This window comes from Diceros bicornis, chromosome X (genome assembly GCF_020826845.1).
Source record: "Diceros bicornis minor isolate mBicDic1 chromosome X, mDicBic1.mat.cur, whole genome shotgun sequence".
Classification (NCBI taxonomy): domain Eukaryota; kingdom Metazoa; phylum Chordata; class Mammalia; order Perissodactyla; family Rhinocerotidae; genus Diceros; species Diceros bicornis.
Window position 1 is genome coordinate 51,999,448 of NC_080781.1, and position 24,155 is coordinate 52,023,602.

Here is a 24,155-nt window from a genome sequence, read left to right on the forward strand (position 1 = left end):
ATGTTTAGCTCAGTTCTGGGCATCTTTGAAATACCTATACAAACTTGTTCCTACATAGTAACTTGCAACTTTGAATGAGAATGTGCTTGCTTACAGCAACGTGCTATATGTTCTGAATGCCCGAATTGGGAATCTGTGTCAAAACTTTATTAGGAATTATGTGATCCTTACTAGCTGGAAGTAAGGGAGATGGGGCATGAAGTTATTTCTAGGAGTTGGAGACATACAACGTTTAGCTCAGTTCTGGGCATCTTTGACATACCTATACAAACTTGTTCCTACATAGTAACTTGCAACTTTGAATGAGAATGTGCTTGCTTACAGCAACGTGCTATATGTTCTGAATGCCCGAATTGGGAATCTGTGTCAAAACTTTGTTAGGAATTATGTGATCCTTACTAGCTGGAAGTAAGAGAGATGGGGCATGAAGTTATTTCTAGGAGTTGGAGACATACAACCTTTAGCTCAGTTCTGGGCATCTTTGAAATACCTATACAAACTTGTTCCTACATAGTAACTTGCAACATTGAATGAGAATGTGCTTGCTTACAGCAACGTGCTATATCTTCTGAATGCCCGAATTGGGAATCTGTGTCAAAACTTTGTTAGGAATTATGTGATCATTACTAGCTGGAAGTAAGGGAGATGGGGCATGAAGTTATTTCTAGGAGTTGGAGACATTCAACGTTTAGCTCAGTTCTGGGCATCTTTGAAATACCTATACAAACTGGTTCCTACATAGTAACTTGCAACTTTGAATGAGAATGTGCTTGCTTACAGCAACGTGCTATATGTTCTGAATGCCCGAATTGGGAATCTGTGTCAAAACTTTGTTAGGAATTATGTGATCCTTACTAGATGGAAGTAAGGGAGATGGGGCATGAAGTTATTTCTAGGAGTTGGAGACATAGAACGTTTAGCTCAGTTCTGGTCATCTTTGACATACCTATACAAACTTGTTCCTACATAGTAACTTGCAACTTTGAATGAGAATGTGCTTGCTTACAGCAACGTGCTATATGTTCTGAATGCCCGAAGTGGGAATCTGTGTCAAAACTTTGTTAGGAATTATGTGATCCTTACTAGCTGGAAGTAAGGGAGATGGGGCATGAAGTTATTTCTAGGAGTTGGAGACATACAACGTTTAGCTCAGTTCTGGGCATCTTTGACATACCTATACAAACTTGTTCCTACATAGTAACTTGCAACATTGAATGAGAATGTTCTTGCTTACCGCAACGTGCTATATGTACTGAATGCCCGAATTGGGAATCTGTGTCAAAACTTTGTTAGGAATTATGTGATCCTTACTAGCTGGAAGTAAGGGAGATGGGGCATGAAGTTATTTCTAGGAGTTGGAGACATACAACGTTTAGCTCAGTTCTGGGCATCTTTGAAATACCTATACAAACTTGTTCCTACAAAGTAACTTGCAACTTTGAATGAGAATGTGCTTGCTTACCGCAACGTGCTATATGTACCGAATGCCCGAATTGGGAATCTGTGACAAAACTTTGTTAGGAATTATGTGATCCTTACTAGCTGGAAGTAAGGGAGATGGGGCATGAAGTTATTTCTAGAGGTTGGACACATACCAATTTTAGCTCAGTTCTGGGCATCTTTGAAATACCTATACAAACTTGTTCCTACATAGTAACTTGCAACTTTGAATGAGAATGTGCTTGCTTACAGCAACGTGCTATATGTTCTGAATGCCCGAATTGGGAATCTGTGTCAAAACTTTGTTAGGAATTATGTGATCCTTACTAGCTGGAAGTAAGGGAGATGGGGCATGAAGTTATTTCTAGGAGTTGGAGACATACAACGTTTAGCTCAGTTCTGGGCATCTTTGAAATACCTATACAAACTTGTTCCTACAAAGTAACTTGCAACTTTGAATGAGAATGTGCTTGCTTACCGCAACGTGCTATATGTACTGAATGCCCGAATTGGGAATCTGTGTCAAAACTTTGTTAGGAATTATGTGAACCTTACTAGCTGGAAGTAAGGGAGTTGGGGCATGAAGTTATTTCTAGAGTTTGGAAACATACCAAGTTTAGCTCAGTTCTGGGCATCTTTGAAATACCTATACAAACTTGTACCTACATAGTAACTTGAAACTTTGAATGAGAATGTGCTTGCTTACAGCAACGTGCTATATGTTCTGAATGCCCGAATTGGGAATCTGTGTCAAATCTTTGTTAGGAATTATGTGATCCTTACTAGATGGAAGTAAGGGAGATGGGGCATGAAGTTATTTCTAGGAGTTGGAGACATACAACGTTTAGCTCATTTCTGGGCATCTTTGAAATACCTATACAAACTTGTTCCTACATAGTAACTTGCAACTTTGAATGAGAATGTGCTTGCTTACAGCAACGTGCTATATGTTCTGAATGCCCGAATTGGGAATCTGTGTCAAAACATTGTTAGGAATTATGTGATCGTTACTAGCTGGAAGTAAGGGAGATGGGGCATGAAGTTATTTCTAGGAGTTGGAGACATACAACGTTTAGCTCAGTTCTGAGCATCTTTGAAATACCTATACAAACTTGTTCCTACAAAGTAACTTGCAACTTTGAATGAGAATGTGCTTGCTTACCGCAACGTGCTATATGTACTGAATGCCCGAATTGGGAATCTGTGTCAAAACTTTGTTAGGAATTATGTGATCCTTACTAGCTGGAAGTAAGGGAGTTGGGGCATGAAGATATTTCTAGAGTTTGGAAACATACCAAGTTTAGCTCAGTTCTGGGCATCTTTGAAATACCTATACAAACTTGTTCCTACATAGTAACTTGCAACTTTGAATGAGAATGTGCTTGCTTACAGCAACGTGCAATATGTTCTGAATGCCCGAATTGGGAATCTGTGTCAAAACTTTGTTAGGAATTATGTGATCATTACTAGATGGAAGTAAGGGAGATGGGGCATGAAGTTATTTCTAGGAGTTGGACACATACCCACTTTAGCTCAGTTCTGGGCATCTTTGAAATACCTAAACAAACTTGTTCCTACATATTATCTTGCAACTTTGAATGAGAATGTGCTTGCTTACAGCAACGTGCTATATGTTCTGAATGCCCGAATTGGGAATCTGTCTCAAAACTTTGTTAGGAATATATGATCCTTACTAGCTGAAAGTAAGGGAGATGGAGCATGAAGTTATTTCTAGGATTTGGAGACATACAACGTTTAGCTCAGTTCTGGGCATCTTTGAATTACCTATACAAACTTGTTCCTACATAGTAACTTGCAACTTTGAATGAGAATGTCCTTGCTTACAGCAACGTGATATATGTTCTGAATGCCCGAATTGGGAATCTGTGTCAAAACTTTCTTAGGAATTATGTGATCCTTACTAGCTGGAAGTAAAAGAGTTGGGGCATGAAGTTATTTCTAGAGGTTGGACACATACCAAGTTTAGCTCAGTTCTGGGCATCTTTGACATACCTATACAAACTTGTTCCTACATAGTAACTTGCAACTTTGAATGAGAATGTGCTTGCTTACAGCAACGTGCTATATGTTCTGAATGCCCGAATTGGGAATCTGTGTCAAAACATTGTTAGGAATTATGTGATCCTTACTAGCTGGAAGTAAGGGAGATGGGGCATGAAGTTATTTCTAGGAGTTGGAGACATACCAAGTTTAGCTCAGTTCTGGGCATCTTGGATATACCTATACAAACTTGTTCCTACATAGTAACTGGCAACTTTGAATGAGAATGTGCTTGCTTACAGCAACGTGCTATAAGTTCTGAATGCCCGAATTTGGAATCTGTGTCAAAACTTTGTTAGGAATTATGTGATCCTTACTAGCTGGAAGTAAGGGAGATGGGGCATGAAGTTATTTCTAGGAGTTGGAGACATACAACGTTTAGCTCAGTTCTGGGCATCTTTGAAATACCTATACAAACTTGTTCCTACATAGTAACTTGCAACTTTGAATGAGAATGTGCTTGCTTACAGCAACGTGCTATATGTTCTGAATGCCCGAATTGGGAATCTGTGTCAAAACTTTGTTAGGAATTATGTGATCCTTACTAGCTGGAAGTAAGGGAGATGGGGCATGAAGTTATTTCTAGAGGTTGGACACATACCAATTTTAGCTCAGTTCTGGGCATCTTTGAAATACCTATACAAACTTGTTCCTACATAGTAACTTGCAACTTTGAATGAGAATGTGCTTGCTTACAGCAACGTGCTATATGTTCTGAATGCCCAAATTGGGAATCTGTGTCAAAACTTTGTTAGGAATTATGTGATCCTTACTAGCTGGAAGTAAGGGAGATGGGGCATGAAGTTATTTCTAGGAGTTGGAGACATACAACGTTTAGCTCAGTTCTGGGCATCTTTGAAATACCTATACAAACTTGTTCCTACAAAGTAACTTGCAACTTTGAATGAGAATGTGCTTGCTTACCGCAACGTGCTATATGTACTGAATGCCCGAATTGGGAATCTGTGTCAAAACTTTGTTAGGAATTATGTGATCCTTACTAGCTGGAAGCAAGGGAGTTGGGGCATGAAGTTATTTCTAGAGTTTGGAAACATACCAAGTTTAGCTCAGTTCTGGGCATCTTTGAAATACCTATACAAACTTGTACCTACATAGTAACTTGAAACTTTGAATGAGAATGTGCTTGCTTACAGCAACGTGCTATATGTTCTGAATGCCCGAATTGGGAATCTGTGTCAAAACTTTGTTAGGAATTATGTGATCCTTACTAGATGGAAGTAAGGGAGATGGGGCATGAAGTTATTTCTAGGAGTTGGAGACATACAACGTTTAGCTCATTTCTGGGCATCGTTGAAATACCTATACAAACTTGTTCCTACATAGTAACTTGCAACTTTGAATGAGAATGTGCTTGCTTACAGCAACGTGCTATATGTTCTGAATGCCCGAATTGGGAATCTGTGTCAAAACATTGTTAGGAATTATGTGATCGTTACTAGCTGGAAGTAAGGGAGATGGGGCATGAAGTTATTTCTAGGAGTTGGAGACATACCAAGTTTAGCTCAGTTCTGGGCATCTTGGATATACCTATACAAACTTTTTCCTACATAGTAACTTGCAACTTTGAATGAGAATGTGCTTGCTTACAGCAACGTGCTATAAGTTCTGAATGCCCGAATTGGGAATCTGTGTCAAAACTTTGTTAGGAATTATGTGATCCTTACTAGCTGGAAGTAAGGGAGATGGGGCATGAAGTTATTTCTGGGAGTTGGAGACATAGAACGTTTAGCTCAGTTCTGGGCATCTTTGAAATACCTATACAAACTTGTTCCTACATAGTAACTTGCAACTTTGAATGAGAATGTGCTTGCTTACAGCAACGTGCTATATGTTCTGAATGCCCGAATTGGGAATCTGTGTCAAAACTTTGTTAGGAATTATGTGATCCTTACTAGCTGGTAGTAAGGGAGATGGGGCATGAAGTTATTTCTAGGAGTTGGAGACATACAACGTTTAGCTCAGCTCTGGGCATCTTTGAAATACCTATACAAACTTGTTCCTACATAGTAACTTGCAACTTTGAATGAGAATGTGCTTGCTTACAGCAACGTGCTATATGTTCTGAATGCCCGAATTGGGAATCTGTGTCAAAACTTTGTTAGGAATTATGTGATCCTTACTAGCTGGAAGTAAGGGAGATGGGGCATGAAGTTATTTCAAGGAGTTGCAGACATACAACGTTTAGCTCAGTTCTGGGCATCTTTGAAATACCTATACAAACTTGTTCCTACATAGTAACTTGCAACTTTGAATGAGAATGTGCTTGCTTACAGCAACGTGCTATGTGTTCTGAATGCCCGAATTGGGAATCTGTGTCAAAACTTTGTTAGGAATTATGTGATCCTTACTAGATGGAAGTAAGGGAGATGGGGCATGAAGTTATTTCTAGGAGTTGGAGATACAACGTTTAGCTCAGTTCTGGGCATCTTTGAAATACCTATACAAACTTGTTCCTACATAGTAACTTGCAACTTTGAATGAGAATGTGCTTGCTTACAGCAACGTGCTATATGTTCTGAATGCCCGAATTGGGAATCTGTGTCAAAACTTTGTTAGGAATTATGTGATCCTTACTAGCTGGAAGTAAGGGAGATGGGGCATGAATTTATTTCTAGGAGTTGGAGACATACAACGTTTTGCTCAGTTCTGGGCATCTTTGAAATACCTATACAAACTTGTTCCTACATAGTAACTTGCAACTTTGAATGAGAATGTGCTTGCTTACAGCAACGTGCTATATGTTCTGAATGCCCGAATTGAGAATCTGTGTCAAAACTTTGTTAGGAATTATGTGATCCTTACTAGCTGGAAGTAAGGGAGATGGGGCATGAAGTTATTTCTAGGAGTTGGAGACATACAACGTTTAGCTCAGTTCTGGGCATCTTTGAAATACCTATACAAACTTGTTCCTACATAGGAACTTGCAACTTTGAATGAGAATGTGCTTGCTTACAGCAACGTGCTAGATGTTCTGAATGCCCGAATTGGGAATCTGTGTCAAAACTTTGTTAGGAATTATGTGATCCTTACAAGGTGGAAGTAACGGAGATATGGCATGAGGTTATTTCAAGGAGTTGCAGACACACAATGTTTAGCTCAGTTCTGGGCATCTTTGAAATACCTATACAAACTTGTTCCTACATAGTAACTTGCAACTTTGAATGAGAATGTGCTTGCTTACAGCAACGTGCTATATGTTCTGAATGCCCGAATTGGGAATCTGTGTCAAAACTTTATTAGGAATTATGTGATCCTTACTAGCTGGAAGTAAGGGAGATGGGGCATGAAGTTATTTCTAGGAGTTGGAGACATACAACGTTTAGCTCAGTTCTGGGCATCTTTGACATACCTATACAAACTTGTTCCTACATAGTAACTTGCAACTTTGAATGAGAATGTGCTTGCTTACAGCAACGTGCTATATGTTCTGAATGCCCGAATTGGGAATCTGTGTCAAAACTTTGTTAGGAATTATGTGATCCTTACTAGCTGGAAGTAAGAGAGATGGGGCATGAAGTTATTTCTAGGAGTTGGAGACATACAACCTTTAGCTCAGTTCTGGGCATCTTTGAAATACCTATACAAACTTGTTCCTACATAGTAACTTGCAACATTGAATGAGAATGTGCTTGCTTACAGCAACGTGCTATATCTTCTGAATGCCCGAATTGGGAATCTGTGTCAAAACTTTGTTAGGAATTATGTGATCATTACTAGCTGGAAGTAAGGGAGATGGGGCATGAAGTTATTTCTAGGAGTTGGAGACATTCAACGTTTAGCTCAGTTCTGGGCATCTTTGAAATACCTATACAAACTGGTTCCTACATAGTAACTTGCAACTTTGAATGAGAATGTGCTTGCTTACAGCAACGTGCTATATGTTCTGAATGCCCGAATTGGGAATCTGTGTCAAAACTTTGTTAGGAATTATGTGATCCTTACTAGATGGAAGTAAGGGAGATGGGGCATGAAGTTATTTCTAGGAGTTGGAGACATAGAACGTTTAGCTCAGTTCTGGTCATCTTTGACATACCTATACAAACTTGTTCCTACATAGTAACTTGCAACTTTGAATGAGAATGTGCTTGCTTACAGCAACGTGCTATATGTTCTGAATGCCCGAAGTGGGAATCTGTGTCAAAACTTTGTTAGGAATTATGTGATCCTTACTAGCTGGAAGTAAGGGAGATGGGGCATGAAGTCATTTCTAGGAGTTGGAGACATACAACGTTTAGCTCAGTTCTGGGCATCTTTGACATACCTATACAAACTTGTTCCTACATAGTAACTTGCAACATTGAATGAGAATGTTCTTGCTTACCGCAACGTGCTATATGTACTGAATGCCCGAATTGGGAATCTGTGTCAAAACTTTGTTAGGAATTATGTGATCCTTACTAGCTGGAAGTAAGGGAGATGGGGCATGAAGTTATTTCTAGGAGTTGGAGACATACAACGTTTAGCTCAGTTCTGGGCATCTTTGAAATACCTATACAAACTTGTTCCTACAAAAGTAACTTGCAACTTTGAATGAGAATGTGCTTGCTTACCGCAACGTGCTATATGTACCGAATGCCCGAATTGGGAATCTGTGACAAAACTTTGTTAGGAATTATGTGATCCTTACTAGCTGGAAGTAAGGGAGTTGGGGCATGAAGTTATTTCTAGAGTTTGGAAACATACCAAGATTAGCTCAGTTCTGGGCATCTTTGAAATACCTATACAAACTTGTTCCTACATAGTAAGTTGCAACTTTGAATGAGAATGTGCTTGCTTACAGCAACGTGCTATATGTTCTGAATGCCCGAATTGGGAATCTGTGTCAAAACTTTGTTAGGAATTATGTGATCCTTACTAGATGGAAGTAAGGGAGATGGGGCATGAAGTTATTTCTAGGAGTTGGAGACATACAACGTTTAGCTCAGTTCTGGGCATCTTTGAAATACCTATACAAACTGGTTCCTACATAGTAACTTGCAACTTTGAATGAGAATGTGCTTGCTTACAGCAACGTGCTATATGTTCTGAATGCCCGAATTGGGAATCTGTGTCAAAACTTTGTTAGGAATTATGTGATCCTTACTAGCTGGAAGTAAGGGAGATGGGGCATGAAGTTATTTCTAGGAGTTGGAGACATACCAAGTTTAGCTCAGTTTTGGGCATCTTTGAAATACCTATACAAACTTGTTCCTACAAAGTAACTTTCAATTTTGAATGAGAATGTGCTTGCTTACAGCAACGTGCTATATGTTCTGAATGCCCGAATTGGGAATCTGTGTCAAAACTTTGTTAGGAATTATGTGATCCTTACTAGCTGGAAGTAAGGGAGATGGGGCATGAAGTTATTTCAAGGAGTTGCAGACATACAACGTTTAGCTCAGTTCTGGGCATCTTTTAAATACCTATACAAACTTGTTCCTACATAGTAACTTGCAACTTTGAATGAGAATGTGCTTGCTTACAGCAACGTGCTATATGTTCTGAATGCCCGAATTGGGAATCTGTGTCAAAACTTTGTTAGGAATTATGTGATCCTTACTAGCTGGAAGTAAGGGAGATGGGGCATGAAGTTATTTCTAGGAGTTGGAGACATACAACGTTTAGCTCAGTTCTGGGCATCTTTGAAATACCTATACAAAATTGTTCCTACATAGTAACTTGCAACTTTGAATGAGAATGTGCTTGCTTACAGCAACGTGCTATATGTTCTGAATGCCCGAATTGGGAATCTGTGTCAAAACTTTGTTAGGAATTATGTGATCCTTACTAGCTGGAAGTAAGGGAGATGGGGCATGAAGTTATTTCTAGGAGTTGGAGACATAGAACGTTTAGCTCAGTTCTGGTCATCTTTGACATACCTATACAAACTTGTTCCTACATAGTAACTTGCAACTTTGAATGAGAATGTGCTTGCTTACAGCAACGTGCTATATGTTCTGAATGCCCGAATTGGGAATCTGTGTCAAAACTTTGTTAGGAATTATGTGATCCTTACTAGCTGGAAGTAAGGGAGATGGGGCATGAAGTTATTTCTAGGAGTTGGAGACATACAACGTTTAGCTCAGTTCTGGGCATCTTTGACATACCTATACAAACTTGTTCCTACATAGTAACTTGCAACTTTGAATGAGAATGTGCTTGCTTACAGCAACGTGCTATATGTTCTGAATGCCCGAATTGGGAATCTGTGTCAAAACTTTGTTAGGAATTATGTGATCCTTACTAGCTGGAAGTCAGGGAGATGGGGCATGAAGTTATTTCTAGGAGTTGGAGACATACAACGTTTAGCTCAGTTCTGGGCATCTTTGAAATACCTATACAAACTTGTTCCTACATAGTAACTTGCAACATTGAATGAGAATGTGCTTGCTTACAGCAACGTGCTATATCTTCTGAATGCCCGAATTGGGAATCTGTGTCAAAACTTTGTTAGGAATTATGTGATCATTACTAGCTGGAAGTAAGGGAGATGGGGCATGAAGTTATTTCTAGGAGTTGGAGACATTCAACGTTTAGCTCAGTTCTGGGCATCTTTGAAATACCTATACAAACTGGTTCCTACATAGTAACTTGCAACTTTGAATGAGAATGTGCTTGCTTACAGCAACGTGCTATATGTTCTGAATGCCCGAATTGGGAATCTGTGTCAAAACTTTGTTAGGAATTATGTGATCCTTACTAGATGGAAGTAAGGGAGATGGGGCATGAAGTTATTTCTAGGAGTTGGAGACATAGAACGTTTAGCTCAGTTCTGGTCATCTTTGACATACCTATACAAACTTGTTCCTACATAGTAACTTGCAACTTTGAATGAGAATGTGCTTGCTTACAGCAACGTGCTATATGTTCTGAATGCCCGAAGTGGGAATCTGTGTCAAAACTTTGTTAGGAATTATGTGATCCTTACTAGCTGGAAGTAAGGGAGATGGGGCATGAAGTTATTTCTAGGAGTTGGAGACATACAACGTTTAGCTCAGTTCTGGGCATCTCTGACATACCTATACAAACTTGTTCCTACATAGTAACTTGCAACATTGAATGAGAATGTTCTTGCTTACCGCAACGTGCTATATGTACTGAATGCCCGAATTGGGAATCTGTGTCAAAACTTTGTTAGGAATTACGTGATCCTTACTAGCTGGAAGTAAGGGAGATGGGGCATGAAGTTATTTCTAGGAGTTGGAGACATACAACGTTTAGCTCAGTTCTGGGCATCTTTGAAATACCTATACAAACTTGTTCCTACATAGTAACTTGCAACTTTGAATGAGAATGTGCTTGCTTACAGCAACGTGCTATAAGTTCTGAATGCCCGAATTGGGAATCTGTGTCAAAACTTTGTTAGGAATTATGTGATCCTTACTAGCTGGAAGTAAGGGAGATGGGGCATGAAGTTATTTCTAGGAGTTGGAGACATACAACGTTTAGCTCAGTTCTGGGCATCTTTGAAATACCTATACAAACTTGTTCCTACATAGTAACTTGCTTCTTAGAATGAGAATGTGCTTGCTTGCAGCAACGTGCTATATGTTCTGAATGCCCGAATTGGGAATCTGTGTCAAACCTTTGTTAGGAATTATGTGATCCTTACTAGCTGGAAGTAAGGGAGTTGGGGCATGAAGTTATTTCTAGGAGTTGGAGACATACGACGTTTAGCTCAGTTCTGGGCATCTTTGAAATACCTATACAAACTTGTTCCTACATAGTAACTTGCAACTTTGAATGAGAATGTGCTTGCTTACAGCAACGTGCTATATGTTCTGAATGCCCGAATTGGGAATCTGTGTCAAAACTTTTTTAGGAATTATGTGATCCTTACTAGCTGGAAGTAAGGGAGATGGGGCATGAAGTTATTTCTAGGAGTTGGAGACATACAACGTTTAGCTCAGTTCTGGGCATCTTTGAAATACCTATACAAACTTGTTCCTACATAGTAACTTGCAACTTTGAATGAGAATGTGCTTGCTTACAGCAACGTGCTATATGTTCTGAATGCCCGAATTGGGAATCTGTGTTAAAACATTGTTAGGAATTATGTGATCGTTACTAGCTGGAAGTAAGGGAGATGGGGCATGAAGTTATTTCTAGGAGTTGGAGACATACCAAGTTTAGATCAGTTCTGGGCATGTTGGATATACCTATACAAACTTGTTCCTACATAGTAACTTGCAACTTTGAATGAGAATGTGCTTGCTTACAGCAACGTGCTATAAGTTCTGAATGCCCGAATTGGGAATCTGTGTCAAAACTTTGTTAGGAATTATGTGATCCTTACTAGCTGGAAGTAAGGGAGATGGGGCATGAATTTATTTCTAGGAGTTGGAGACATACAACGTTTTGCTCAGTTCTGGGCATCTTTGAAATACCTATACAAACTTGTTCCTACATAGTAACTTGCAACTTTGAATGAGAATGTGCTTGCTTACAGCAACGTGCTATATGTTCTGAATGCGCGAATTGAGAATCTGTGTCAAAACTTTGTTAGGAATTATGTGATCCTTACTATCTGGAAGTAAGGGAGATGGGGCATGAAGTTATTTCTAGGAGTTGGAGACATACAACGTTTAGCTCAGTTCTGGGCATCTTTGAAATACCTATACAAACTTGTTCCTACATAGTAACTTGCAACTTTGAATGAGAATGTGCTTGCTTACAGCAACGTGCTATATGTTCTGAATGCCCGAATTGGGAATCTGTGTCAAAACTTTGTTAGGAATTATGTGATCCTTACAAGGTGGAAGTAACGGAGATGTGGCATGAGGTTATTTCAAGGAGTTGCAGACACACAATGTTTAGCTCAGTTCTGGGCATCTTTTAAATACCTATACAAACTTGTTCCTACATAGTAACTTGCAACTTTGAATGAGAATGTGCTTGCTTACAGCAACGTGCTATATGTTCTGAATGCCCGAATTGGGAATCTGTGTCAAAACTTTGTTAGGAATTATGTGATCCTTACTAGCTGGAAGTAAGGGAGATGGGGCATGAAGTTATTTCTAGGAGTTGGAGACATACAACGTTTAGCTCAGTTCTGGGCATCTTTGACATACCTATACAAACTTGTTCCTACATAGTAACTTGCAACTTTGAATGAGAATGTGCTTGCTTACAGCAACGTGCTATATGTTCTGAATGCCCGAATTGGGAATCTGTGTCAAAACTTTGTTAGGAATTATGTGATCCTCACTAGCTGGAAGTAAGGGAGATGGGGCATGAAGTTATTTCTAGGAGTTGGAGACATACAACGTTTAGCTCAGTTCTGGGCATCTTTGACATACCTATACAAACTTGTTCCTACATAGTAACTTGCAACTTTGAATGAGAATGTGCTTGCTTACAGCAACGTGCTATATGTTCTGAATGCCCGAATTGGGAATCTGTGTCAAAACTTTGTTAGGAATTATGTGATCCTTACTAGCTGGAAGTCAGGGAGATGGGGCATGAAGTTATTTCTAGGAGTTGGAGACATACAACGTTTAGCTCAGTTCTGGGCATCTTTGAAATACCTATACAAACTTGTTCCTACATAGTAACTTGCAACATTGAATGAGAATGTGCTTGCTTACAGCAACGTGCTATATCTTCTGAATGCCCGAATTGGGAATCTGTGTCAAAACTTTGTTAGGAATTATGTGATCATTACTAGCTGGAAGTAAGGGAGATGGGGCATGAAGTTATTTCTAGGAGTTGGAGACATTCAACGTTTAGCTCAGTTCTGGGCATCTTTGAAATACCTATACAAACTGGTTCCTACATAGTAACTTGCAACTTTGAATGAGAATGTGCTTGCTTACAGCAACGTGCTATATGTTCTGAATGCCCGAATTGGGAATCTGTGTCAAAACTTTGTTAGGAATTATGTGATCCTTACTAGATGGAAGTAAGGGAGATGGGGCATGAAGTTATTTCTAGGAGTTGGAGACATAGAACGTTTAGCTCAGTTCTGGTCATCTTTGACATACCTATACAAACTTGTTCCTACATAGTAACTTGCAACTTTGAATGAGAATGTGCTTGCTTACAGCAACGTGCTATATGTTCTGAATGCCCGAAGTGGGAATCTGTGTCAAAACTTTGTTAGGAATTATGTGATCCTTACTAGCTGGAAGTAAGGGAGATGGGGCATGAAGTTATTTCTAGGAGTTGGAGACATACAACGTTTAGCTCAGTTCTGGGCATCTCTGACATACCTATACAAACTTGTTCCTACATAGTAACTTGCAACATTGAATGAGAATGTTCTTGCTTACCGCAACGTGCTATATGTACTGAATGCCCGAATTGGGAATCTGTGTCAAAACTTTGTTAGGAATTATGTGATCCTTACTAGCTGGAAGTAAGGGAGATGGGGCATGAAGTTATTTCTAGGAGTTGGAGACATACAACGTTTAGCTCAGTTCTGGGCATCTTTGAAATACCTATACAAACTTGTTCCTACATAGTAACTTGCAACTTTGAATGAGAATGTGCTTGCTTACAGCAACGTGCTATAAGTTCTGAATGCCCGAATTGGGAATCTGTGTCAAAACTTTGTTAGGAATTATGTGATCCTTACTAGCTGGAAGTAAGGGAGATGGGGCATGAAGTTATTTCTAGGAGTTGGAGACATACAACGTTTAGCTCAGTTCTGGGCATCTTTGAAATACCTATACAAACTTGTTCCTACATAGTAACTTGCAACTTTGAATGAGAATGTGCTTGCTTGCAGCAACGTGCTATAAGTTCTGAATGCCCGAATTGGGAATCTGTGTCAAACCTTTGTTAGGAATTATGTGATCCTTACTAGCTGGAAGTAAGGGAGTTGGGGCATGAAGTTATTTCTAGGAGTTGGAGACATACGACGTTTAGCTCAGTTCTGGGCATCTTTGAAATACCTATACAAACTTGTTCCTACATAGTAACTTGCAACTTTGAATGAGAATGTGCTTGCTTACGGCAACGTGCTATATGTTCTGAATGCCCGAATTGGGAATCTGTGTCAAAACTTTGTTAGGAATTATGTGATCCTTACTAGCTGGAAGTAAGGGAGATGGGGCATGAAGTTATTTCTAGGAGTTGGAGACATACAACGTTTAGCTCAGTTCTGGGCATCTTTGAAATACCTATACAAACTTGTTCCTACATAGTAACTTGCAACTTTGAATGAGAATGTGCTTGCTTACAGCAACGTGCTATATGTTCTGAATGCCCGAATTGGGAATCTGTGTTAAAACATTGTTAGGAATTATGTGATCGTTACTAGCTGGAAGTAAGTGAGATGGGGCATGAAGTTATTTCTAGGAGTTGGAGACATACCAAGTTTAGATCAGTTCTGGGCATGTTGGATATACCTATACAAACTTGTTCCTACATAGTAACTTGCAATTTTGAATGAGAATGTGCTTGCTTACAGCAACGTGCTATAAGTTCTGAATGCCCGAATTGGGAATCTGTGTCAAAACTTTGTTAGGAATTATGTGATCCTTACTAGCTGGAAGTAAGGGAGATGGGGCATGAATTTATTTCTAGGAGTTGGAGACATACAACGTTTTGCTCAGTTCTGGGCATCTTTGAAATACCTATACAAACTTGTTCCTACATAGTAACTTGCAACTTTGAATGAGAATGTGCTTGCCTACAGCAACGTGCTATATGTTCTGAATGCCCGAATTGAGAATCTGTGTCAAAACTTTGTTAGGAATTATGTGATCCTTACTATCTGGAAGTAAGGGAGATGGGGCATGAAGTTATTTCTAGGAGTTGGAGACATACAACGTTTAGCTCAGTTCTGGGCATCTTTGAAATACCTATACAAACTTGTTCCTACATAGTAACTTGCAACTTTGAATGAGAATGTGCTTGCTTACAGCAACGTGCTATATGTTCTGAATGCCCGAATTGGGAATCTGTGTCAAAACTTTGTTAGGAATTATGTGATCCTTACAAGGTGGAAGTAACGGAGATGTGGCATGAGGTTATTTCAAGGAGTTGCAGACACACAATGTTTAGCTCAGTTCTGGGCATCTTTTAAATACCTATACAAACTTGTTCCTACATAGTAACTTGCAACTTTGAATGAGAATGTGCTTGCTTACAGCAACGTGCTATATGTTCTGAATGCCCGAATTGGGAATCTGTGTCAAAACTTTGTTAGGAATTATGTGATCCTTACTAGCTGGAAGTAAGGGAGATGGGGCATGAAGTTATTTCTAGGAGTTGGAGACATACAACGTTTAGCTCAGTTCTGGGCATCTTTGACATACCTATACAAACTTGTTCCTACATAGTAACTTGCAACTTTGAATGAGAATGTGCTTGCTTACAGCAACGTGCTATATGTTCTGAATGCCCGAATTGGGAATCTGTGTCAAAACTTTGTTAGGAATTATGTGATCCTCACTAGCTGGAAGTAAGGGAGATGGGGCATGAAGTTATTTCTAGGAGTTGGAGTCATACATCGTTTAGCTCAGTTCTGGGCATCTTTGAAATACCTATACAAATTTGTTCCTACATAGTAACTTGCAAATTTGAATGAGAATGTGCTTGCTTACAGCAACGTGCTATATGTTCTGAATGCCCGAATTGGGAATCTGTGTCAAAACTTTGTTAGGAATTATGTGATCCTCACTAGCTGGAAGTAAGGGAGATGGGGCATGAAGTTATTTCTAGGAGTTGGAGACATACAACGTTTAGCTCAGTTCTGGGCATCTTTGAAATACCTATACAAACTTGTTCCTACATAGTAACTTGCAACTTTGAATGAGAATATGCTTGCTTACAGCAACGTGCTATATGTTCTGAATGCCCGAATTGGGAATCTGTGTCAAAACTTTGTTAGGAACTATGTGATCCTTACTAGCTGGAAGTAAGGGAGATGGGGCATGAAGTTATTTCTAGGAGTTGGAGACATACAACGTTTAGCTCAGTTCTGGGCATCTTTGAAATACCTATACAAACTTGTTCCTACATAGTAACTTGCTTCTTTGAATGAGAATGTGCTTGCTTACAGCAACGTGCTATATGTTCTGAATGCCCGAATTGGGAATCTGTGTCAAAACTTTGTTAAGAATTATGTGATCCTTACTAGCTGGAAGTAAGGGAGATGGGGCATGAAGTTATTTCTAGGAGTTGGAGACATACCAAGTTTAGCTCAGTTCTGGGCATCTTGAAATACCTATACAAACTTGTTCCTACATAGTAACTTGCAACTTTGAATGAGAATGTGCTTGCTTACAGCAACGTGCTATATGTTCTGAATGCCCGAATTGGGAATCTGTCTCAAAACTTTGTTAGGAATTATGTGATCCTTACTAGCTGGAAGTAAGGGAGATGGGGCATGAATTTATTTCTAGGAGTTGGAGACATACAACGTTTAGCTCAGTTCTGGGCATTTCTGAAACACCTATACAAACTTGTTCCTACATAGTAACTTGCAACTTTGAATGAGAATGTGCTTGCTTACAGCAACGTGCTATATGTTCTGAATGCCCGATTTGGGAATCTGTGTCAAAACTTTGTTAGGAATTATGTGATCCTTACTAGATGGAAGTAAGGGAGATGGGGCATGAAGTTATTTCTAGGAGTTGGAGACATACAACGTTTAGCTCAGTTCTGGGCATCTTTGAAATACCTATACAAACTTGTTCCTACATAGTAACTTGCAACTTTGAATGAGAATGTGCTTGCTTACAGCAACGTGCTATATGTTCTGAATGCCCGAATTGGGAATCTGTGTCCAAACTTTGTTAGGAATTATGTGATCCTTACTAGCTGGAAGTAAGGGAGTTTTGCATGAAGTTATTTCTAGAGGTTGGACACATACCAAGTTTAGCTCAGTTCTGGGCATCTTTGAAATACCTATACAAACTTGTTCCTACATAGTAACTTGCAACTTTGAATGAGAATGTGCTTGCTTACAGCAACGTGCTATATGTTCTGAATGCCCGAATTGGGAATCTGTGTCAAAACTTTGTTAGGAATTATGTGATCCTCACTAGCTGGAAGTAAGGGAGTTGGGGCATGAAGTTATTTCTAGAGGTTGGACACATACCAAGTTTAGCTCAGTTCTGGGCATCTTTGAAATACCTATACAAACTTGTTCCTACATAGTAACTTGCAACTTTGAATGAGAATGTGCTTGCTTACAGCAACGTGCTATATGTTCTGAATGCCCGAATTGGGAATCTGTGTCAAAACTTTGTTAGGAATTATGTGATCCTCACTAGCTGGAAGTAAGGGAGTTGGGGCATGAAGTTATTTCTAGAGGTTGGACACATACCAAATTTAGCTCAGTTCTGAGCATCTTTGAAATACCTATACAAACTTGTTCCTACATAGTAACATGCAACTTTGAATGAGAATGTGCTTGCTTACAGCAACGTGCTATATGTTCTGAATGCCCGAATTGGGAATCTGTGTCAAAACTTTTTAGGAATTATGTGATCCTTACTAGCTGGAAGTAAGGGAGTTGGGGCATGAAGTTATTTCTAGGAGTTGGAGACATACAACGTTTAGCTCAGTTCTGGGCATCCTTGAGATACATATACAAACTTGTTCCTACATAGTAACTTGCAACTTTGAATGAGACTGTGCTTGCTTACAGCAACGTGCTATATGTTCTGAATGCCCGAATTGGGAATCTGTGTCAAAACTTTGTTAGGAATTATGTGATCCTTAGTAGATGGAAGTAAGGGAGATGGGGCATGAAGTTATTTCTAGGAGTTGGAGACATACAACGTTTAGCTCAGTTCTGGGCATCTTTGAAATACCTATACAAATTTGTTCCTACATAGTAACTTGCAACTTTGAATGAGAATGTGCTTGCTTACAGCAACGTGCTATATGTTCTGAATGCCCGAATTGGGAATCTGTGTCAAAACTTTGTTAGGAATTATCTGATCCTTGCTAGCTGGAAGTAAGGGAGATGGGGCATGAAGTTATTTCTAGGAGTTGGAGACATACAACGTTTAGCTCAGTTCTGGGCATCTTTGAAATACCTATACAAACTTGTTGCTACATAGTAACTTGCTTCTTTGAATGAGAATGTGCTTGCTTACAGCAACGTGCTATATGTTCTGAATGCCCGAATTGGGAATCTGTGTCAAAACTTTGTTAAGAATTATGTGATCCTTACTAGCTGGAAGTAAGGGAGATGGGGCATGAAGTTATTTCTAGGAGTTGGAGACATACCAAGTTTAGCTCAGTTCTGGGAATCTTGAAATACCTATACAAACTTGTTCCTACATAGTAACTTGCAACTTTGAATGAGAATGTGCTTGCTTACAGCAACGTGCTATATGTTCTGAATGCCCGAATTGGGAATCTGTGTCAAAACTTTGTTAGGAATTATGTGATCCTTACTAGCTGGAAGTAAGGGAGATGGGGCATGAATTTATTTCTAGGATTTGGAGACATACAACGTTTAGCTCAGTTCTGGGCATCTCTGAAACACCTATACAAACTTGTTCCTACATAGTAACTTGCAACTTTGAATGAGAATGTGCTTGCTTACAGCAACGTGCTATATGTTCTGAATGCCCGATTTGGGAATCTGTGTCAAAACTTTGTTAGGAATTATGTGATCCTTACTAGCTGGAAGTAAGGGAGTTGGGGCATGAAGTTATTTCTAGAGGTTGGACACATACCAAATTTAGCTCAGTTCTGAGCATCTTTGAAATACCTATACAAACTTGTTCCTACATAGTAACATGCAACATTGAATGAGAATGTGCTTGCTTACAGCAACGTGCTATATGTTCTGAATGCCCGAATTGGGAATCTGTGTCAAAACTTTTTAGGAATTATGTGATCCTTACTAGCTGGAAGTAAGGGAGTTGGGGCATGAAGTTATTTATAGGAGTTGGAGACATACAACGTTTAGCTCAGTTCTGGGCATCCTTGAGATACCTATACAAACTTGTTCCTACATAGTAACTTGCTTCTTAGAATGAGAATGTGCTTGCTTACAGCAACGTGCTATATGTTCTGAATGCCCGAATTGGGAATCTGTGTCAAAACTTTGTTAGGAATTATGTGATCCTTACTAGATGGAAGTAAGGGAGATGGGGCATGAAGTTATTTCTAGGAGTTGGAGACATACAACGTTTAGCTCAGTTCTGGGCATCTTTGAAATACCTATACAAACTTGTTCCTACATAGTAACTTGCAACTTTGAATGAGAATGTGCTTGCTTACAGCAACGTGCTATATGTTCTGAATGCCCGAATTGGGAATCTGTGTCAAAACTTTGTTAGGAATTATGTGATCCTCACTAGCTGGAAGTAAGGGAGTTGGGGCATGAAGTTATTTCTAGAGGTTGGACACATACCAAATTTAGCTCAGTTCTGAGCATCTTTGAAATACCTATACAAACTTGTTCCTTCATAGTAACATGCAACTTTGAATGAGAATGTGCTTGCTTACAGCAACGTGCTATATGTTCTGAATGCCCGAATTGGGAATCTGTGTCAAAACTTTTTAGGAATTATGTGATCCTTACTAGCTGGAAGTAAGGGAGTTGGGGCATGAAGTTATTTCTAGGAGTTGGAGACATACAACGTTTAGCTCAGTTCTGGGCATCCTTGAGATACATATACAAACTTGTTCCTACATAGTATCTTGCAACTTTGAATGAGACTGTGCTTGCTTACAGCAACGTGCTATATGTTCTGAATGCCCGAATTGGGAATCTGTGTCAAAACTTTGTTAGGAATTATGTGATCCTTACTAGATGGAAGTAAGGGAGATGGGGCATGAAGTTATTTCCAGGAGTTGGAGACATACAACGTTTAGCTCAGTTCTGGGCATCTTTGAAATAACTATACAAACTTGTTCCTACATAGTAACTTGCAACTTTGAATGAGAATGTGCTTGCTTACAGCAACGTGCTATATGTTCTGAATGCCCGAATTGGGAATCTGTGTCCAAACATTGTTAGGAATTATGTGATCCTTACTAGCTGGAAGTAAGGGAGTTTTGCATGAAGTTATTTCTAGAGGTTGGACACATACCAAGTTTAGCTCAGTTCTGGGCATCTTTGAAATACCTATACAAACTTGTTCCTACATAGTAACTTGCAACTTTGAATGAGAATGTGCGTGCTTACAGCAACGTGCTATATGTTCTGAATGCCCGAATTGGGAATCTGTGTCAAAACTTTGTTAGGAATTATGTGATCCTCACTAGCTGGAAGTAAGGGAGATGGGGCATGAAGTTATTTCTAGGAGTTGGAGACATACAACGTTTAGCTCAGTTCTGGGCATCCTTGAGATACCTATACAAACTTGTTCCTACATAGTAACTTGCAACTTTGAATGAGAATGTGCTTGCTTACAGCAACGTGCTATATGTTCTGAATGCCCGAATTGGGAATCTGTGTCAAAACTTTGTTAGGAATTATGTGATCCTTACTAGATGGAAGTAAGGGAGATGGGGCATGAAGTTATTTCTAGGAGTTGGAGACATACAACGTTTAGCTCAGTTCTGGGCATCTTTGAGATACCTATACAAACTTGTTCCTACATAGTAACTTGCAACTTTGAATGAGAATGTGCTTGCTTACAGCAACGTGCTATATGTTCTGAATGCCCGAATTGGGAATCTGTGTCAAAACTTTCTTAGGAATTATGTGATCCTTACTAGCTGGAAGTAAGGGAGATGGGGCATGAAGTTATTTCTAGGAGTTGTAGACATACAACGTTTAGCTCAGTTCTGGGTATCTCTGAAATACCTATACAAACTTGTTCCTACATAGTAACTTGCAACTTTGAATGAGAATGTGCTTGCTTACAGCAACGTGCTATATGTTCTGAATGCCCGATTTGGGAATCTGTGTCAAAACTTTGTTAGGAATTATGTGATCCTTACTAGCTGGAAGTAAGGGAGTTGGGGCATGAAGTTATTTCTAGAGGTTGGACACATACCAAATTTAGCTCAGTTCTGAGCATCTTTGAAATACCTATACAAACTTGTTCCTACATAGTAACTTGCAACTTTGAATGAGAATGTGCTTGCTTACAGCAACGTGCTATATGTTCTGAATGCCGGAATTGGGAATCTGTGTCAAAACTTTTTAGGAATTATGTGATCCTTACTAGCTGGAAGTAAGGGAGTTGGGGCATGAAGTTATTTCTAGGAGTTGGAGACATACAACGTTTAGCTCAGTTCTGGGCATCCTTGAGATACCTATACAAACTTGTTCCTACATAGTAACTTGCAACTTTGAATGAGAATGTGCTTGCTTACAGCAACGTGCTATATGTTCTGAATGCCCGAATTGGGAATCTGTGTCAAAACTTTTTAGGAATTATGTGATCCTTACTAGCTGGAAGTAAGGGAGTTGGGGCATGAAGTTATTTATAGGAGTTGGAGACATACAACGTTTAGCTCAGTTCTGGGCATCCTTGAGATACCTATACAAACTTGTTCCTACATAGTAACTTGCTTCTTAGAATGAGAATGTGCTTGCTTACAGCAACGTGCTATATGTTCTGAATGCCCGAATTGGGAATCTGTGTCAAAACTTTGTTAGGAATTATGTGATCCTTACTAGATGGAAGTAAGGGAGATGGGGCATGAAGTTATTTCTAGGAGTTGGAGACATACAACGTTTAGCTCAGTTCTGGGCATCTTTGAAATACCTATACAAACTTGTTCCTACATAGTAACTTGCAACTTTGAATGAGAATGTGCTTGCTTACAGCAACGTGCTATATGTTCTGAATGCCCGAATTGGGAATCTGTGTCAAAACTTTGTTAGGAATTATGTGATCCTCACTAGCTGGAAGTAAGGGAGTTGGGGCATGAAGTTATTTCTAGAGGTTGGACACATACCAAATTTAGCTCAGTTCTGAGCATCTTTGAAATACCTATACAAACTTGTTCCTTCATAGTAACATGCAACTTTGAATGAGAATGTGCTTGCTTACAGCAACGTGCTATATGTTCTGAATGCCCGAATTGGGAATCTGTGTCAAAACTTTTTAGGAATTATGTGATCCTTACTAGCTGGAAGTAAGGGAGTTGGGGCATGAAGTTATTTCTAGGAGTTGGAGACATACAACGTTTAGCTCAGTTCTGGGCATCCTTGAGATACATATACAAACTTGTTCCTACATAGTATCTTGCAACTTTGAATGAGACTGTGCTTGCTTACAGCAACGTGCTATATGTTCTGAATGCCCGAATTGGGAATCTGTGTCAAAACTTTGTTAGGAATTATGTGATCCTTACTAGATGGAAGTAAGGGAGATGGGGCATGAAGTTATTTCCAGGAGTTGGAGACATACAACGTTTAGCTCAGTTCTGGGCATCTTTGAAATAACTATACAAACTTGTTCCTACATAGTAACTTGCAACTTTGAATGAGAATGTGCTTGCTTACAGCAACGTGCTATATGTTCTGAATGCCCGAATTGGGAATCTGTGTCCAAACATTGTTAGGAATTATGTGATCCTTACTAGCTGGAAGTAAGGGAGTTTTGCATGAAGTTATTTCTAGAGGTTGGACACATACCAAGTTTAGCTCAGTTCTGGGCATCTTTGAAATACCTATACAAACTTGTTCCTACATAGTAACTTGCAACTTTGAATGAGAATGTGCGTGCTTACAGCAACGTGCTATATGTTCTGAATGCCCGAATTGGGAATCTGTGTCAAAACTTTGTTAGGAATTATGTGATCCTCACTAGCTGGAAGTAAGGGAGATGGGGCATGAAGTTATTTCTAGGAGTTGGAGACATACAACGTTTAGCTCAGTTCTGGGCATCCTTGAGATACCTATACAAACTTGTTCCTACATAGTAACTTGCAACTTTGAATGAGAATGTGCTTGCTTACAGCAACGTGCTATATGTTCTGAATGCCCGAATTGGGAATCTGTGTCAAAACTTTGTTAGGAATTATGTGATCCTTACTAGATGGAAGTAAGGGAGATGGGGCATGAAGTTATTTCTAGGAGTTGGAGACATACAACGTTTAGCTCAGTTCTGGGCATCTTTGAGATACCTATACAAACTTGTTCCTACATAGTAACTTGCAACTTTGAATGAGAATGTGCTTGCTTACAGCAACGTGCTATATGTTCTGAATGCCCGAATTGGGAATCTGTGTCAAAACTTTCTTAGGAATTATGTGATCCTTACTAGCTGGAAGTAAGGGAGATGGGGCATGAAGTTATTTCTAGGAGTTGTAGACATACAACGTTTAGCTCAGTTCTGGGTATCTCTGAAATACCTATACAAACTTGTTCCTACATAGTAACTTGCAACTTTGAATGAGAATGTGCTTGCTTACAGCAACGTGCTATATGTTCTGAATGCCCGATTTGGGAATCTGTGTCAAAACTTTGTTAGGAATTATGTGATCCTTACTAGCTGGAAGTAAGGGAGTTGGGGCATGAAGTTATTTCTAGAGGGTGGACACATACCAAATTTAGCTCAGTTCTGAGCATCTTTGAAATACCTATACAAACTTGTTCCTACATAGTAACTTGCAACTTTGAATGAGAATGTGCTTGCTTACAGCAACGTGCTATATGTTCTGAATGCCGGAATTGGGAATCTGTGTCAAAACTTTTTAGGAATTATGTGATCCTTACTAGCTGGAAGTAAGGGAGTTGGGGCATGAAGTTATTTCTAGGAGTTGGAGACATACAA